This window comes from Cylas formicarius, unplaced genomic scaffold, assembly GCF_029955315.1.
Source record: "Cylas formicarius isolate icCylForm1 unplaced genomic scaffold, icCylForm1.1 PGA_scaffold_6__28_contigs__length_40554024, whole genome shotgun sequence".
In the NCBI taxonomy this organism is placed as follows: Eukaryota; Metazoa; Arthropoda; class Insecta; order Coleoptera; family Brentidae; genus Cylas; species Cylas formicarius.
Genome location: NW_026844347.1, coordinates 33,251,437 through 33,271,136, shown reverse-complemented (window position 1 = coordinate 33,271,136; position 19,700 = coordinate 33,251,437). Strand labels below are relative to the sequence as shown.

Genomic DNA, 19,700 nt, shown 5'->3' with positions numbered 1-19,700 from the left:
CTAAAAACTATTTTTTTATACTCTGTAGGTGTCTTCAGCATCATTCACTTTTGAGATAAGGGCATCATTTTCTTCGCACCTTTTAGATACCCCCACCTCCCTTGAAGGTTAGTTATTATGAAACTATTTTGAAAAATGGAATGGAAAATTGGAATGAAATTGGGTACTCCGATGCTTAAAAGAAATCTACACTTTAGGACCGAAGAAAAATATTGATTATACTTTGAACTGAAACTGAATAAATAATGTATTTAGTGGATATTATCGCCCGTTCGAAATTCTTCACAAAATTAAACTTTGTTTTAGTTTGAAGTTGTTTTTTTTTTTCTATTTTCGATTGGGATTAAGATATTGAGATGCGGTTTTTACTTCGTAGTTGCTGGGTGCTTATTTGAATATCTATTGACGTTAAGCAATGGTAATTGCATACCTCATATCACAATTGATAAGCTAGACAAAGCCCTTTTGAAAGACTCCAAGTCTATTAAAATACATAATGCCTTTATTTCCAAAAATGTTCAATAATCCCCCAACAAAAACAGATATGTATTTGCCTTCGCTTTAAAACAGTATTCACTTTTACTGTTACAGCAACCATTTCATCATCAACAGCATTTCGATTAGCGCAATTTTTACTTCAAAAGTATATTCCCAAAAGTAAGTTTCACTACAAACAAAAAATTGACAACTACTACATTTATTAACGGCAATTCGAGACCATCAAAGCGTAGCGTTTTAACCCTTTGCACACGTATGTCGCCGTATAGGCGGCACCATGTCTTATCATTACAGCAGGTTGGCCGGTCTGTCATCCCCTAAGCTCATTGCTTTCTTGAACCTTCGTTGAGGACATGTTTACGCAAACATAAAAGATAGCATAATATTTAATTTATACATGCCATCGTAAGCTGTTTATTTTCTGTCTGTTGATGGATATATTTCAACCACTTCAGTTCACATGTGTACCATTTTTGCAATTTGAATATCACTCAGTTTTATAACTAACACGATTGGGTAAATTATTTCAAATGCCCAAGAAATTTTTACAAGATGAAATTGAAAATGAATTGCAAAGCAGGGACGATGAATTTTATATTGACGCGCCTCAGAATGATAGATTGGATAGTGATAATATTAATGACTCTAGTAATAGTAGTGATATTATAGCTACAAAAAAACAGAGAACCGTACCTTTACCATCAAGTTCTAGCAGTAGTGAAGAAAACGAAAATATATCACAAACAGGTAATTTTGGTCTATGGTAAGACGTCGCATGCCACGATCAGATACCAGACAAGATTCTATTTACTTCAAAGGATAAAATGGAAGGATCACAAATTCCTGAAACTTGTACAAAACCCATTTATTTTGTCACGCCCTTTTTTACTGATGAGCTAATAATAAGAATAGTGGAACAAACAAATAACTACGCTAGACATAAAATAGCACAGAAGAGGTTTTCAAAACGTGGGTAGATACTACAGTAGAAGGGTTTACCGCATTTATTGGGGTTGTCCTAAATGTATGTACGATAATCTTATGTAATTTCCAAGAATTTTGGTTACAACATTCTAACGCCAAAATACATATTTAGAGGAGAACGATATTTGCAAATTTGGATGCTCCACTTGCATGAAAACCGTCTCTCTTAGGGCTCGAACTCAGAAAGTTAGTCGCTATTTAGACTATTTGGACACGCGATTCTAAGAACATTTTGTTCCATCATATCGGTAGATGAATCTGTTGTTGGATTTAACGGTAAAATTAGTTGTTTAACTTACCGGGATGAAGAAGATATCATTTTTACACCGATAGATACTATACGAGCTTGCCACTTGCAAAAGAATTGTTAAAACTAAATATTCATTTGACAGGTACCATTCAAATCAAAAAATCAATATTTGCGGAGGGTAACACATTTGCACTCAGATCAGGTAATTTGACGTTATTGGCATATTTCCAGGAACACAACCTATCAATAGATGAATACGTGCAGGTAACTTACAAGATGTAAATAAGCCAATTACAATAAATTTATGGGAAGTGTCGACCTCACCGACTGTTATGTCGAAAGTTATATTTTTGGGGACTCGAAATGTTTAGTATCAAGGCATATTTATTATATAAAATTTCACAACGGGCAAAATTTCTAGCAGACCATGATCTGTAAATACAGAAAAGCTGCTAAATGGTTAAATTACATAGTTTACGCCAAAATGATGTAAAGAAAAAAGACTGTGCGGTATGTTCTAACCGTAAAGTACAAGGCAGCAGGCGGGAAACTACGTATGGTCTGTTCATAGATACAAGAAAGTGACCAATTGCTTTTGAATGGGATTATCCAAGGGTGGTCATTAACATAAAATGCAACAAGATTATTACCTAAAGTTTCGGAATTTAAGTTCAGGTAAAATTGTGGTCCGTAATAGAAAGTAATTTTATACCTACCTGTGTTTAATATTCTTTGATTTGGTATACTACTTAGTTTAAGTTTATTAGTAATCATTCTTATTTCGTGTGTAATACAGCGTGTGTTGAATTGTGTGCGAATTATGCAAAATATGTGCGAGTCTAGTGTATCTCCTGCCCAAATGTAGAAAACACTATTCTACTGAGACTACGGAACTTATAAACAATGCTTATTTGACTCTCATTGAACGTGGTGCCAGCAAGCAAGCATCTTTAGAAGAAACGGCCACATTGACGAAAATTCCAACATCAACTGTATGGAAAATTGTCAATAATCCCATTTCAGCGAGGAAAAAAAGAATCGATGTTGATATTTTCTCGAGTGTGGATGAAAGTGATCAAGATATAATACGGCATAAAATTTACCACTTATACGAGGAACAAAGCGTGCCTACATTAGATATCTTAATTTGGAGGCTTGAAAAAGATTAAACCGGTGTTAAATGTGGCAGAAATACCTTATGGAAATGTATTCAACACATGGTTTTAGATTTTAAAAAATTGACTAAAGGCAAGTTTTAATGGAATTTTTTAGAATTCGGAAATGGTGACTGGAATATCTAGAAAAAATTAGGATTCACAGAGAACAACAAAGTCCAATTATTTACTTGGATGAAACCTGGTTCGACACTTATGATATCCCGGAAAAGGGTTGGGTTGACTCAACTGATAAGTGTAAAACAAACGTGCCATCTTAAAGAGGTAAAAGAATAACTATTTTGCATGCTGGCTCTAAAGATGGTTGGATTGCTAATGGACTTTTTCTGTCTGCGAAAAATATTAAAGATTCTTCTCTGGATTACCATGAAGACACCACCGCTGATTTATTTGAAAGTTGGTTTAAAAACAAACTAGTTCCAAACATTCCTCCTAATAGCGTCATTGTAATGAACAATGCAATGAGGTTCTACAAAGCTTGAACCTACAAAAGGAATACGTCTGTGATAATTATGCACAAATTTAGGGCATATAATTTTAATACCTTACCAGTGTATATTTAATCTCATTGAACATGTTTTGCACCAACTGAAATATGCCGTTCGTCGTAACAATGTTTTTCCCCGTGTTAACTCCAATGTCCTCAAACTTATAGAAACCAAAGTTTTTAACATCCCTCCACAAAGTTGAGCAAACTCTGTTAAACATATAGAAAAAGCAGAACAATCGTATATCCAAATAATATGGAACAAATAATAATTAGAACAGGCGATGATAGCGATAGTGATACTGATATATTACGTGAATAATTTTAAGTAATTTAAGTAGGTAATAAAAGTAATTTGTAATTTTGTTTTAGATTTAATCATAAATACATGCATAAATAAATAAATATTGTTTAGTATCTTTCCTAAAAAAAACCCAAATAATTAAATTCTAAGCAAAGTTCGGCCATATTTCATTCTTACAGCTTGCCCGGGTCTTCCCTTAATTCGTATCAGTTAGTCACTTTCTTATATCTATGAACAGACTTTACCATACACCACAACATTGCAGAACGTAGGTTTTTATATTGTGTATGAATTTATTTAATAATAATGGTAGTGATTATGACAATAATAATAAAATATTTTTTAAAAAATCCCATAGCTTTATAAAGCGATTTTTTTTAAGTAAATAAAAAGCAATATAAAAAATCCGAATAGACAGATAAGTAGATAAAATAATAGCCCGACTACAGTGTACTGCGAAAGGACATATATACGAGTGCAAAGGGTTAAAAGTTTTGCGAACGACCGTCGAAAATCTCTTTGATGGGTGCAAAGGTCGTTGGTGCTGACAGCCCTCTTACTCTTCGTTACACGAAAGCACACGGAGCTTTGGCCCGGCGATGCGAACCATCCTAAAAGCATTATAAGTTAGTCTCGTTCGTGCCGCCCGTAAAGGAAGGAAAGTTGTAACTCACGTCTGCTGCCGCGTCACGTGCCATTATTTGTTTACAAAACATTGGATCGGATCTTTAACGGCTAATTATTAACAGTGCCTTCTCGTTCGTTTGTTGTTCTTGATGTTGTTGTTGATTAGTGACGCGATAAATAAAGGGATTGTTGGATCGGGGTTAAATTGCGTGAGTGTAATATTGATGAAATTGTACGCCCGGGGAACTTTAGAGGTAAGTAATTTCTAATATTATTTTCGTCCGGGAAGAGATTTATTTATCATTTTTTTATTGTCAAAATATAGAGTGGAGTAAGAAAAATAAAAGGTCAACAAACAGAAATGAAAAAAAATATATGAAAGTAAAGACATCCCACTAACAAGGGTGCGGAAAAAACGCTGCAGAGAGCAGATTATGTCCAAAGTTACAATTTTTGATACTGAATTTTTTTAGCCTTTTCAGAAAAATTCTTATTCTCCGACATTACCTAAAAAAGATATACGCGACAAAAGTTGATTTTAGCAGCCCTCGCATTAAATTGCCACAAGAATTACAACAAAGTAACGCATTTCCACAAATTTATAAATTCTCAACTAAAGTCTGTTCACAGATATAAGAACTAACCAAAACTAACTGATACGAATTAAGGAAAGACCCGGGCAACCTGTAAGAATGAAATATGGCCGAACAGGTCCGTAGTTTGCTTAGAATTTAATTATTTAGGGTTTTGTTAGGAAAGATACTAAGCAATATTTATTTATTTATTTATTTATGTAGTTATGTTTAAATCTAAAATAAAATTACAGTATTACCTACTTAAATTACTTAAAATTATTCACATAATATATAAGTATCGCTATCGCTATCATCGCCTGTTCTAATTATTATTTGTTCTATATTATTTGCAATATGGATATACGATTGTTGTGCTTTTTCTATATGTTTAACAGAATTTGCCCAACTGTGTGGAGCGATGTTAAAAACTTCGGTTTTTATAAGTTTGAGGACATTGAAGTAAACACGGGGAAAAACATTGTTACCACGAATGGCAGATTTCAGTTGGTGCCAAACATGTTCAGTGGGATTAAATGTACAGTGGTAAGGTGGAAGCCTTAAAACTGTATGCCCTAGATTTTATTCATAATTATCACAGACGTATTCTTTTTGCAGGTTCAAGCTTTGTAGAACCTCAATTAATTGCTTTTTGGTATAATCTTCGTGAAAATAAATGTCGTTATTATACATGTAGTTTTGGATTGTTGCTTTTGTGTCACATGAGTTTGTTTTTGAATCAACTTTCAAATAATTCAGCGGTGTTTTTATGGTAATCCAGAGAAGAATCTTTAATATTTTTCGCAGGCAGAGAAAGTCCATTTGGAATCCAACAATCTATAGAGTCAGAATGCAAAATAGTTATTCTTTTACCTCTTTTTGACGGCGCGTTTGTTTTACACTTATCAGTTGAGTCAAGCCAACCCTTTTCCGGAATATCATAAGTGTCGAACCAGGTTTCATCCTTTGTTGTTCTCTGTAAATCCCAATTTTTTCTAGATATTCCAGTCACTATTTCCGAATTCTATAAGATTCCATTAAAACTTGCCTTTTGTCAATTTTTTAACATTTAAACCCATGTGTGAATATATTTCCATAAGGTGCCACATTTAACACCGGTTTCATGTTTTTCAAACCTCCTAATTTAGATATCAAATTTTACGCCGTATTATATCTTGATCACTTTCATCTACATTCGAGAAAATGTTAGCATCGGTTCTTTGTTTCCTCGCTAAGATGGGATTATTCAAAATTTTCCATACAGTTGATGTTGGAATTCTCGTCAATGTGGCCGTTTCTTCTAAAGATGCTTGCTTGCTGGCACCACCTTCAATGAGAGTCAAATAAACATTGTTTTCTACATTTGGGCGGGAGCATCTCCTGAGATAGGCTAGACTCGCACATATTTTGCATAATTCGCACAGGATTCAACACACGCTGTATTACACATGAAATCAAAATGATTACTAATAAACTTAAACTAAGTAGTATACCAAACCAAAGAATATTAAACACAGGTAGGTATAAAATTATTTTCTATTACGGACCACAATTTTACCTGAATTTAAATTCCGAAACTTAAGGTAATAATCTTGTTGCTTGTATGTTAATGACGACCCTTGGATAATCCCGTTCAAAAGCAATTGATCACTTTCTTATATCTATGAACGGACCATACCAACTCTTATCAAGTGAGTGTAGAGTACAAAGTTTAAAAGATCTTTAACTTTTAATATAAACAAACGTTATAATAAATTCCCTAGCTACCCGAAAACATAAAAATTATTTAATGTGCCCATCCTAAAGATACGCCTGATGGTATTTTTTCTCCTTTGTTACGTAAAAAGTGTTGCTCCATTGTTGTTCCTGTCCTTCAAACTTGCGCTTCAAGTGTTTCTCACTCAACAACTGGCACTTAAAGTAAGAAATTTTCTACTGTATTTCCATTTTCATTCATTATTTAATTACCACAAGGTAAGAACTATGATCATTTATAATGTCTTTTGAAATTTTTGCTACATTCGTTCTATTGTTATACAGGGTTATTCACGGCGTGAGTGTCCTGTTAGACGTTTATGGAGAATGAGTTACGGTAAAAACCTGAAATATTGGTTACTTACGTAATATGAGTAAATTTTCGGAGATAAAAATACTTTCTAAGAATATAGCCAAACACTTGAAATTTTGGTAGAGGTTCTCTATTAAACTGCTTTATCATGATATAGTAGGAGAATTCACTTATCGAGTACAGGGCGTTCATAATAACTGGCAAGATATAAAAATTAAGATTTTGTGGGAATTTTTAGTGGAACATTCTATATTATATATTGGCACTTAAATAAGCAATAATTGTGCCGTCTATAAAAGTACCAAACTATAGTATATCTATTTTTACTGATTTTCGAGTTATAAGCAAAAAACCAAAATGTTAGAATTGAAGCGAATTAAAGTAATCATATTTCATCTGGGTAGCAGGTTCTGGAAGGCCAAAAATATTTTACATAGGTAGCTCATATTCGTTTACATAGGTAACAGGTTTTTACCATAAGTAATTCTCCATAAACTATATTTAATAAAAGACGCTGCAGAACAGGAATTCTAATCTCACAATATATTTTTTCCACTCGGTAGGTATCTTTAAAATCATTAACTTTTGAAATGGTACCATTTTCTTCGCGCCCTTTGGAGACCCCTCGTAAAAGTTAGTTATTATGAAACCATTTTTTAAAAACCAAAATCTTTTGGAATGAGAGGTAAGTTGTCACATTTTATCGTCACAAATTTGGGGAAGAAATTTCTCCGAACTTTTTATAGACCCCTCGCAAAAGTTATTACAAAAACCAAAACCAAATTAAGCTTTGACAATGTATGAGTGTCAAAAAATCAACCGCTTTTGGAATGAGGTAACTTGAGTTAGATGGGCGTCCTTTTTAAAGACATCCTGTATATAAAGGAAAAACACAATATGTCTTAATATTGATAACACCTAAGAATGGAGCCAGAAAATCTTGCGCAAAACGCAAAACGCGATGAACCGGCGATATAAATACAAAATACCACCGGCGATCACTAATTGCTAATATAGGTGTTACTTAACATCGAATAAAAGAACTCCAATTCGCAGGCATTTTTGCTTATATTTTCTTCCAGATATGTAACCGACAATTAACGAAACAAATAATTCATCGCAGAAGGCGAGGCCCATAATTACCGTTACTCAATTTTTTGTGAAACACCAATATCGAGGTCTATTAAATAATGGAGATGAGATTTTGGATATCGCCAGGCCCGCTAACGGCAAAATTGCGTGATTTTTAGCAGTGCTGCAATTTCGATGTTCTATCAATAATTATAAATTAATTTGGCCAGACGGTGTTCGCAATTCTCAACCAGTAGTCGTGAATAGTGCACAATTCTGCTTCTGGCCTCGCGCTCAGATTTAACCAATTTTTATTTTCCGAAAAATTTAATAATTATGACAAGTTTAATTAAAAAATAAAATTCTCTTTCTTTCTGAAATTTTATCTAAAACAATATTCTTGAAAAATTTCCCTCCATAGCAAAAACACAAAACTCACTCGTACATAAGTAATATTTGTAAAGGAATAATGGAAAAACAAATTTAAGTTGAACATATTCTTGAAAGAAGTTGGTTTCTATTGCTAAAATATTTAAAACCTATGTATGTATGTTTAAAGTTCATGTACATTTTAAAAAATCTTTCGCTTTTGAGGAAAGATTGAGATTTTTGGATGATCATTCAAAAATTGATCATCATAGATCATCATAGATCACAATAATGAAACCTTTGTTGTTCTTAAAATTAGGACCCTAAATTAAAAGCATTTGACCATAGGTTCAGTTACCTAAAACCTGCAAAAAAATTGAATGGGGAAGAAAGGTATTTATAAGGACGAATTTTTAAAAGAAGTGAGTAAAAATTATTGAGTTTAATTTAATTTTTTATAGCTAACAATCACATACGATCTTAACAATATGCAGTCCGATTTTGAATGCAGAATGTATGAAATATAATTGAAGATGAATTTGCAAACCTTATATCTAAGTTTAGACTCTTGTGAAATTCGTTCAACATTTGCCACATGTACTCTCTAACAAGATCATATATTTGAGCAATATACACGTGCTGTCATATCATATTCAAACATGACGAAAGAAAGTTTGTTTTAACGTCGAATATGGAATCTACAGGCATATCTATGCACACATTTTAATTAATAAAAATTTATACTTATATTTTTCAGAGTTCTATTTCTATTTATTGCATTGCTGCATTGCAATGTATTATTAAATATATCTTTATTACTAAAAACTCTTGCGTTAATCACTCTTTGCTGTTTGTTTGAACATGAAATTAATGTAAGCAATAAGAGACATCCTCTTTAGCCAATTTGTGAAGATGTCTTGCAAAAAATTTATTTTAAAAATAAGAAGATAATTTCTAACTTTTAAATAAAAAATTTAAAAATAAGTAGGTTTAGGTAAATGCAACAATTGTAACAAATTTATAAGATGGTTGGAGTTATTAAGTTTTCTTAAAGCGACAACTCTTCCCATACTTCCTGAATACATTGTTTTGAGGATTAAAATTTTTTCGATACAGCCTTTTCACCATTATCCCCCATATGTTTTCGATTAGGTTGTTGATGTCAGGACTATTAGTTGGGTTTCAATGTTGGCATTGTGGGCACCATTATGACAAATCTCCCTCAATCCGCTATACCGCTGGCATTCCTCTGGATGAAATCCATCCCCCTACATTTACAGTGAAATGTTCTACAGCTCTGTATCTATCGACAAATTGAGAGTTAAAACGCTGGTTGTCTCTTCTGTACACCTTGATTTTACACGTTTTGAAATATATTTTCATCGAAAAATATTCCTCTATCCCAAAACTGCTATTTTTGCTCTTGATAATTAAGGGCCAAAATAAGCCGTGCTTGTTTCTGTTGGACAGTGAGTGAGCTACCGCTGATAAGGACCAGCCATCTTTTTAACTTGATGACAATTCTTACTTTTAACTCTCTGCTCGTATTTTGAGCCATATAAGGCTTCGTTTTATTTTCTAACCTATTTGTACCAACACCGACATTTTTTTTATTTGACCATGACAATATTTGAAACAATGAAGTTGTGCATGATAACGACGTAGTGGCCTATAATACACTGCTCAAAACTTTGAAATGACGTTCTATAAGAGTCGTATCAGTTTTTTATGAAGCATGCACTTTTGGGGAAGATTAAAATTTTTCTTGGATATTCGTTTATATTAATTAGGAAAGGAAGATATTTAGAGCAACGAATTTTTTTGAAAAATGTGCACATGCATAACAGTATAACTAATTTTTAATGTGATTAATTAAAAGAACTTAACCCTTTGCACTCCTATATATGAGGTTAGCGCCAAAATTTCCCGACATAGATGCAGTTCCAGTATCACGATAAAATTTTGTCTTCTTTTAAATATATATCTTAGCAGGCTGCAAAAAAAATTGAAGTCTTGCGTCAAATAGTTTTTTATTGACAGTATTTTAGACAAGACGTGTCCGAAAAAATGTCGCAAATAACGCAAATTGAGCATAGAGCAGTCATAAAGTTTTTGACAAAAGAAAATTATTAAAGAAAAAGAAAAGACTGGATGGAGTGTATGGCCAAAATTCTCCTTCGTATTCTGTAGTGAAAGAATGGGCAAAACGTTTTCGAATGGGGCAGGAGTCCCTTGACGATGATTCAAGAACTGGTCGACCAGTGAAGGTCATAACGGAAGATATTGTTGCGATTATGGAAGAGGTGGTTGATGGAACAAAATAATTTTTGAATTGCTTGTCCAAATGATCTAAATAGTGACTGACTCTGAGTTCGAGCCTTAAGAGAGATGGTTTTCATGCAAGTGGAGAATAAAAATTTTTTGTAAAAAACGTTCTCCTGCAAATATGCTACTAAAAAAATGTATTTGGGCGTTAGAATGTTGTGACCAAAACTCTTGGAATATAGATAAGATTATCGTACCCATATTTAGGACAACCTAAATAAATACGGTAAACGCTTCTACTGTAGTATCTACCGACGTTTTGACAACATCCTTTGTGTTATTTTATGTCTAGCGTAGTTATTTGTTTATTCCACTATTTTTACCATTTACCATTTTATCCCCAGAAGTAAATAAAATCCTGTCTGGTACCTGATCGTGGCATGTGACGTCTTGCCATGGACCAAAATTATTAGGTTGTGTTATGTTCTCGTTTTCTTCACTGCTGGTTGAACTTGATGGTAAATGTATGGTTGTCTATCCTTTAGTAACTATAATATCACTACCACTACTAGAGTCACTAATATTATCACTATCCAATCAATCATTTTCAGGCACTTCCATATAAAATTCGTCGTCACTATTTTGCAATTCATTTTCAATTTCATGTTGTAAAAAGTTCTTAGGTATTTGAATTTTTTTTTTCGAAATATACGCTGAAAAAATACACCGAACTTTACGCAATCGTGTTAGTTATAAAACTGATTAATATTCAAAAAATGCAAAAATGAACTGAAGTAGTTAAAAGATAAAAACTGTCCTCAATCAAGACAGAGCGGCCAACCTACTGTAATGATAAGACATTTGAAAGTTTTGAAAAAGAGGAAATGTTTCTAAACTGAGCAGAAAGGCTTCATTCTAAACAGCGGAAATAGTAAGTTGCTTTTGGGAAGTATGTTTTCGTAACCCGCTTGGTCTGCTTAACATCCACTTTAATTCGTACAGAAACGGACAACCGACGAATAAATTTATTTTAAAAACAAGCAACTCGCTCGTTAATAGCTTCAAATTCCACGTATTTCCGTGCGTGCGCGCAGCTGGGACGTTTGGGCAATTTCTACGTTTGTTACTTTTCGTAGTTATTTTATTTACAACGGTAAACTAAACGCCCGGAATAACTATCATTCGCCGCCGCGGTACGTTTAAAGTAAACGCATCAAACGTTAAATTTTTGACGCCTATATGGCAGAATGTCGTACGTTCGTTTCTAGGATATTCAAATTAAGTCGCTTACTAATTGCGTATGCATGAGTAATTAAATTAGGTTCGAATTTAAAGATACGAGGCATCAAGGAGGTGTAACTCGAACTGTAACTCGATTGCATCGGAATAGAACTGGTTTTGTGTGGTCATTTTCCGTAATATAATTTAATAAACAAATTTACTTGTACTCGATCGTAGCCTTATATGTATTTTGTCCTATTTTAAACTAGATTTACTCTGTCCCGGTTCGCTATACGGCAATTTCATTACTAATGATTATTTTTTTAGACGCCTTTTCGGTGGTTGTAAGGTTTTTTTTGTCGATTTCAACCTAATGCGAAAAGAATTATTGAGGATTTTTTTTTAAATTAATTCATTCATAAATATTAGTCGGAAAATTAAATTAAAAACATTAAACTTTTTTTTATTTTTGAAGTAATTAAAGAATAATTACAAAAACAAAATAAAAAAAGCGAATTTCGATGGGTAAATGAATGTCTTTATCTATTAAAAGAAATTTATCTGAAAACAATTTTTTTGTACACAAATTTGTTTGTGCACCTATGTTGTAAATGGCAACAAATACACAAGAATTACTCACAAAATAATAAAAATAAGTGTTTCTAAAAGTGGTTCTTATTTCGCTTTGCCTAGTTTAACAGGGAATGTAGTCTTAATATTAAAGATTTTTTGTTAGTAACAGACATTTTTTATTCACGACAACTTATATTAGGAAAATATTTAAAAATCTCTTCAATTGGATAATAAATAAAGACTCTGCTTCTAAATGAAACTTTTTAATTCTATGCGCGAATTGAATCGCACTGTTTTGTTCACGTATTGTTATCGAAAAACGAATCTGATTTTTCTTCATTATTAATGTGTGAAGAATTGCGAATATAATAACGAACAACAAATACAGCAAGATTTGAAAAAATTTCAGCTAATGTTAAAGTTTCTCTTTCAAACACCACTAAACGTCGTTCCGCTTTTTTGACAACCCTGTACAGGATGGTTTTTAATTAATACTAGCAAAGTTTAAATTATATATTATATTGGATTTGATATTTGTTCAACAATTTTAACATGGAGTGTAGTCTCAATATTAAATGTGTCTACTAATAACATTATTTTATATTTCCTTGTTTAATGTGGCTGTTTGAGAAAGTTTTTTACACAACTCATAATTCTTTTAAATTAAAAATGATTAACAGTAACAGTCATTTTGTTGTACTGACTGAAAATATTCAAATATATCGCAAATTATTTAATATGCTCGAATTGCATTGCAACGTCTTGCTTATACTGGGTTGTCAAAACTAAATTGAATTTTCTTCATTAATAGTGTATCAACAATTTTGAGTATAGCAGCGACCAACAATCAAACAAAGGATATATGCCCTTCACTCAATTGATTTTGAAAAATATCGCAAGCAAACGTATATATTACAAAATGCAAATTCTCTGCCAAACAAAACTAAAATCAATGAAATGAATGAATAAAAATGAATAAAAAACATTCCGTTTTTGTTTTGATAACCCAATACATTGTGGTTTGGTTTTTAGTTCATAGACCGTTCGAAATTAGAAGAAAAGAAAAGAACTCGTTGGAGGCAAAAAATGTATACATTTTTTAATAATTCTTATTAAAGAGAAGAGACAACATTTTTTCCTTTCAAAAATATTCTCCCTAGCACAAGCAAAACATTTAACGCAAAAAAATGTCAAGTAATATTAAAATTACGATAAAAAAACAACTCATCCTCTAACTCGGGAACGAAGCACTTACGGGCAGATGTTTGGATGATTTGATGAGCTGTTGAAATTTCAGTAAATTATTATTAAACACCATCAATACCTATTTATTTTTATTATCACATATGGTAGGGTAACAAAGATGTAAGATGTAATCTTCTGAGGTATTTATACACTTTACTTTATAACCCATGTTAAAAAAGTCTTTCCCCAAACATGCTCTCATAGCCCCTCCTTGAATATTCTATTTCGTTATATTAAGATGGCTTTTTTTTATCCATTATACAATGCATATTCTTCTAGATAAAGAAAAGCTTATTTTTATTGCCGATAATTAGATGCGTCGAGGAAACGTTTTAAAAAATTGAGAAGCTGTTATAAATATTTATGCCATAGAGATTAATGCGTCAATTAAGCGTCCATATCCCACGTCGCCGTGGTATAAAATGTTCAGGAAGTGTTTATGATGTTTTATGAGGTAACGATTAGATTGTAAAAGGTGCATGAATATTCGCTCAAGATTTAGTTCGATCGTATAATTCCCTTAACGAATTAACATAAATTTGTAAACGTCGGGCGAACCATCTGCTCTGCTCTTATCGAATATCACCAGTATGGCCTTAAATAAAATTCCAAACGGAATTCTGTAGAAAATAAAGACCGGTAAAGTACGAAAATTTCTAATTTGCGGCCAAAAAAGTTAAGCCGAATCGGCGATTTTACAATTCGCTGAAACCTCTGGCGCACGGTGGGCCAGGGAGAGCCCAAACTATTGAAATAAACCCATAATACATTTCGTACAATGAACGTTTTGCTTATCATAGACTGATTAAGTGATTCATGAATCGTCAACAATAATTTTGTAACGTTTGTTGCCAGTGTCATTCTGAAAATGTTTTATTTATACAATTTTCCGTATGAAAAGTGCAGGGGATTTTTTTAAAGAAATTAGCTTTTGACAAAATTCAAAATGCAGGGAGCCAGTAACGGTAAGTCTTGGGACTAATTTTATGCCAAGTAAATTACTCTAAAAGTTATTTGCAGACTATTAGACTTCGAGATTATCAGTAGCGTTCCAAAGAGTCCTACTTTGTACTGTATCTTTCTATACTTCTTAGAATTGTTAATGAAATAATGAAAATATATGAAACGACAAAAATGAAAATATAACTTATAATTTTAAATGATTTGCATTTTTCCCCTCTGATTGAAATATGATTTAACAAAACCTGAAATGTGGGCTACTAATATTCAGACACTCCTAGAATGGAACGCCCAAATGGCAAATATAGATAATTAATGTGCAGAAAATTTTTTGGACCAACATCGTTGTTGTTCAATTTTTAACATGTAATACTATACTATACTCAAATATACTCAAAACATACAAAAACCGAAACAATAGTATGAAAGAAGGTAATTTTTGGGTAACTTTCAAAAATATTAAAGATATAGGATCGGTTAAACTGTAACTAGGCAATACAATAAAAAGTACAGATTTCAAATCAAAATTTAAAAAAAATTCTATTTTTAGTTGATATGTTAACATTTAAAACTGGGACCACTGCTCGTAGACAAAACAAACATGATAGCGTTTGTTGTTTAATATTCTGTCCTAGGAAAGAAATATTAGAAGCAAAGATTTTGGTTTTTCTATGATATTTGTTCGTCCGTACCTGATAATTTAATTATTGTAGTTCCAGGGCATTATGAATTTTAATTTACAACCCATTTAACCGACCCTTTATATTTGATGGTTTAAAAGTTAAAGTCTCTTCATAGATACAAGAAAGTGACTAACTGATACGAAGAAAAATGAATGAATGAATGAATTATGGCCGAACAGGTCCGTACTTTGCTTAGAATTTAATTATTTGAGGTTTTATTAGGAAAGATACAAAACATCATTTATTTATTTATTTATGTATTTTTGTTTAAATCTAAAATAAAATTACAAATTATTTTTATTACCTACTTAAATTACTTAAAATTATTCACATAATATACCAGTATCACTATCATCGCCTGTTCTAATTATTATTTGTTCTATATTATTTGCAATATGGATATACGATTATTGTTCTGCTTTTTCTATATGTTTAACAGAATTGGCCCAACTTTGTGGAGGGATGTTAAAGACTTCGGTTTCTATAAGTTTGAGTACATTGGAGTTAACACGGGGAAAACATTGTTATGACGAATGGCAGATTTCAGTTGGTGCCAAACATGTTCAATGGGATTAAATATACAGTGGTTAGGTGGAAACCTTAAAACTGTATGCCCTAGATTTTTTGCATAATTATCACAGACGTATTCCTTTTGAAGGTTCAAGCTTTGTAGAACCTCAATTAATTGCTTATTGGTATAATCTTCGTGAAAATAAATGTCGTTATTATACATGTAGTTTTGGATTGTTGCTTTTGAGGAAGGGGTTTAGTCAACTGTCTACTGTGATAACTTGCATTGTCCATTACAATTACGCTCTTAGGAGGAATGTTTGGAATTAATTTGTTTTCTTCATGGTAATCTAGAGAAGAATCTTTAATATTTTTCGCAGACATAGAAAGTCCATTTGGAATCCAACCATCTTTAGAGCTAGCATGTAAAATAGTTATTCTTTTACCTCTTTCTGATGGCGCGTTTTTTTTATACTTATCAGTTGAGTCAACCCAAACTTTTTCCGGGGTATCATAAGTGTCGAACCAGGTTTCATCCAAGTAAATAATTGGCCTTTGTTGTTCTCTGTAAATCCTAGTTTTTTCTAGATATTCCAGTCGCCATATCGGAATTCTAAAAGATTTTGTCAATTTTTTAAAATCTAAAGCCCATGTGTTGAATACACTTCCATAAGGTAGCTCTGCCACATTTAACACCGGATTCATCTTTTTCAAGCCTCCTAAATTAGATATATAATGCTTTGTTCCTCGTATAACTGGTAAATTTTACGCCGTATTATATCTTGATCACTTTCATCTACACTCGAGAAAATGTCAGCATCGCTTCTTTTTTTCGTCGCTGAAATGGGATTATTCACAATTTTCCATACAGTTAATGTTGGAATTTTCGTCAATGTGGCCGTTTCTTCTAAAGATGCTTGCTTGCTGGCACCAATGAGAGTCAAATAAACATTGTTTATAACTTCCTTAGTCTCAATAAAATAGTGTTTTCTACATGTGGGCGGGAGCATGTCCTGAGATACACTAGACTCGCACTTATTTTGCATTATTCGCACACGTTGCATTACACACGAAATAAGAATGATTACTTATAAACTTAAACTAAGTAGTATACCAAAACAAAGAATATTAAACACAGGTAGGTATAAAATTATTTTCTATTACGGACCACAATTTTGCCTGAACTTAAATTCCGAAACTTTAGGTAATAATCTTGTTGCATTGTATGTTAATGACCACCCTTGGATAATCCCATTCAAAAGCAATTGGTCACTTTCTTATATCTATCAACAGACCATACCTATATAATCCCAGCCTGGCCACTCTGAATATTGAACGTCGAACTTTGCTCCACGTGTAAGGATACTTTCGATTATGTTACTTATTAGATAAATTAAATAAAACAAAAAGGGTATTTTGGGTGCGATTTTCATATAGTCACAGAACCGTTATTGTACTGACGGCCATATACCTACATTGGTTTAATGTGAATACCACTCGTTAATTATGGCGGCTTTAGCAAAACCGCAGGCAGCCCGACAATGACCAGCACACCGTTCAGATATATTGGAAAATAAACACCAATAAATGTGCACAAAACAAGCAATATACCAATGCCGAACATGGGCGTGTACTAAAATGGTAGTAAGACAAATCCACGTAACTGACAAGATTTCCTAGAACAAGACTCAATGAAACCACAGAAGAGATCTTCGGCGGCGAGATTTCGAATACGGCAAGTCGCCATAACATTCGGTGAAAAACGTGTTCAACAAACGTAATGAGGAATGGAAGAAAAAACGATGCGAACGGTTTATGTTCCATTGAAAAAACAACAGAGATTTTCTTTATTACTTGTGGAAATGATGCTTTTATATTTCAACTTTAATTACAGTACTTAAGTAAAAACGTAACCAAGTTGGGAAAGAAAGAGGAATGCAAATGTCAAGGCACATTAATTTTGCTTGCTTGCTTCCCACTCATCTAACCATCTAAGAAAGTTTTAATAACTGAATACAGTTCTACGAAGGTCCAGCGATTTTACAGTTCAATGAGACCTTTGGCGGAAAAAATGTTAATATGATCGGGCAGTACATTTTCATATGAGTTAGATATTTGCGTGGCATTGTTTTAGGTATCGTTTACTTAGACAGCTAGACATCCTACTACTTGTTAAAAGTTTTTCTTTATTTATTTTTATCACCAACTCAGAAATACATAAATACTTATAGTCAAACGTCAGTTGACCAAAGGCACTCATATTTACTTCGCCAGCTGTTCATAGAATGTTGAAGGTATCGTCTATCTTACTCCAGTTTTTGCATAGATGGCAGCACTAATACGTCGATTTCAATATACAATTGGATTTTAAAGTATAAAATTACCGTTTAGCTTAATAATAAATTAAAAATAGATGGTCCATTTAACTGGACGCTGGATCTCAGGAGGTTATTAAAAATTGCGGAAAAACAACCATTTAGTTTTTTTTTGGCATTACTTTTTTGTTTATTAACAGTTTCACTCAAACCATAACTTCTAATTTTGTAGGTATTTTCAAGGCGCACAACTTTTAGATGATTTTTTTTTTGCTAAGTAAACATAGCTTCAACTACAAGCCAAAAAAGGTCTTGTTTTACACTTTAATTGTTATTATAATACGACCAAAAATATAGTGCACTTATTGCTTTGACGTTTCAAGTATTTTACAGTACCTTAACCGCAGTCCTTCACAGGACCGTGGTAAAACCCATCCCAACTGATGTTTATTCTGCATTAAGTGGTCTTGCCTGAGATGAACCGTGACGAATATTTGTGGAAACTTGAAATTTTTATTTGAAAAGTAAATGGACTGTTTTAAATTTGATTAAGCATTAATGCTGCTTGGTGTTTTCGAAAAAGTAGAAGCGTTTATTTTAACATCAGGTGATACGTATCGTTCTTAAGAGTTTAATCTAAATTTCAATATGTTCGTATATATTACTGAAGTATTTGACTGTGATCCTTCCAGTATGTACCTGATCCTCGAGCTTTGACACTGCGAAGCTGTTTTTACTGGATAGTTCAAAGGGTAAGGGTAAGTACGCGTACTCTGTTTATCTTACAGGTAAGTTTCTTAAGTCTTCTGCATAGTTCTTCGATTTGCAAAGAACAACAGACTTTTTTAAAAGCTATAGATTAAATTCGCGGTAGATAAAGGTACGTCATAAGAATACACATAAATATTTTTTGAAGGTTCCTGTTCTTCAGCACCTTAAAATGTGGAGACCGTGGAATGAAGCAGATGTTCCTCTGTTAGAAGAAGACACGGAAAGCAACGCAGAATTTGACGACGAAGTGGATATGGTAGTCAAACCTAATAACAGTTTAGAAGACGAACTACCTCAGCAAATAAAAAAAAAACGAAAGCAAAATAGGCCAATAGGTTATTTAGACTAAACGTGGTTCGACTTTCACGACACAGTAAAAAAGGATGACGTGTTAACAGCAACAAGTGTGTACTAGCTGGGTCCAAAAATGGTGTGGTGGAAGATGCCTTATTTTTGTTTGCCAAAAACGTCAAACATTCAAGTGTGGATTACCATGAAAACAGGACCGCGGAAATATTTGAGGACTTCTTCAAATAAAGAAGAAATTAAAGAATTTCTATACGAAAAAGATTTATATTTTGGAGAGAGCTACACGAAAAAACAACTTTTGGAATTATTAAAAACAAAACATTTTATTAAAGACTACAAAATCGATTCGATAGCACAACAAGACGGACATAAAATATTGAGATTACCGCCCTATCATTGTATATTTAACCCGAGTGAGATGATTTGGTCTGAGCTGAAAGAGC

The 19,700-nt window shown here is 32.7% G+C and overlaps 1 protein-coding gene across 2 annotated transcripts in view; it reads left to right on the top strand.

Moving 5' to 3' along the window:
• The window catches only part of LOC132703078 (transcription initiation factor TFIID subunit 1), a 112,932-nt gene that overhangs the window by 1,254 nt on the left and 91,978 nt on the right, over positions 1 to 19,700 (top strand). The window contains exon 1 of one of the 2 annotated variants that reach the window (XM_060672135.1): positions 4,348 to 4,579. The exons of the other annotated variant lie outside the window; for it this stretch is intronic. The gene's annotated coding sequence lies outside the window, so the exon portion shown is untranslated. Of the gene's footprint in view, positions 1 to 4,347; positions 4,580 to 19,700 lie in introns of those variants that run through there. 2 annotated transcript variants of the gene reach the window in all.